This window comes from Habropoda laboriosa, unplaced genomic scaffold (assembly GCF_001263275.1).
Source record: "Habropoda laboriosa isolate 0110345459 unplaced genomic scaffold, ASM126327v1 scaffold175, whole genome shotgun sequence".
Classification (NCBI taxonomy): domain Eukaryota; kingdom Metazoa; phylum Arthropoda; class Insecta; order Hymenoptera; family Apidae; genus Habropoda; species Habropoda laboriosa.
This window is the reverse complement of record NW_017100347.1, coordinates 574,860-576,029: the sequence shown is the minus strand read 5'-3', so window position 1 is coordinate 576,029 and position 1,170 is coordinate 574,860.

The window sequence follows — 1,170 nt, the reverse complement described above, 5'->3', positions numbered from 1 at the left end:
AAATGTAAATTTTATAAATATAAATTTTCTATTTTATATTCCACGCTCCCGCGACTCATGCAAACCAGCCAAGAAATCTACACTCTGCGGGTTTTCATGCGAATCCTCCCCCTCTAATTGTAACGCACTTACCATATACATACTCATAGTGAACTAAATGTAATCATAATCGTAATTTTACTTTATATTTAAATATAGTTCGTACCTATTGTAACATAGGATAACCTTAGCCTACTGTTAAATTGTAATTTCTATGTTAAAATGACAGACGTAGTGCATGTGCGCATAAATCTCCGAAAGCACCTATATAAAAAGCTCAAACATTATTCTCTTGTTCACTAATCATCCTTCAATTGTTTTTCCGTTATACGAGGTGGTCCACGTATGTTTTTCTGAGTAGCACGCGCTCACTCGAGTTCAGACTTTGAGATAATTCATACGGTCCAGCGTCCGTTCATATTTGAATTATAATTGTTTTAAATCTAAATTGTCACGAGCTCTGTTCTCTAGTTTAAGCCCCAGTTTTAGTCGTTTTTATTCGAACGTATTTTAATTGTATTTCTTTAGTTTTGTTTTTATTGTTAAAATAAATTTAAGTTATTTAACTTCAACTTCTACTTAATCTTTATTTCAGTGTTAAAATTTTAATCATTAAACCTAGAATCCGCGAATCTTGTTAATTATTAAGCATAAATCAACGCATCGCGTTTAATTCAGATCGAAGAGACAACTCACCGCATCGATACTGCCTTCCTCATCAACAACGCTGCAAGTTTACTTTCTACGTTGCAGTCGGTATTTTATTGGCGACTGATATCGTACCGACCGGCAACGCCACAGCCTCGGTTGAGCCTGCGAAAAATAACTTGAGGTAAAAGTTTTACTATCTTTGCCTATTCCGTACGAAGGAGAGAAACCATCGAGAAATTTGTCGTCTGTAGACGAAAAGAGTGACTTTATCAGACACGAACGTACGGACTGCGTGGAGGAAATATTTATACATGTATTTCAAATTATCTTTTTCTTATACACACGTACTATTTTAAAATGTATGTATACATCTCTTTTGTTAGAACACAATAAAAAAATAAAGTACAGTGTAATATTTTTAATAAGTTTTTAAAGATTTGAAGAAAAAGTATAAATCAATGATTTATTTTTGAGTACTTA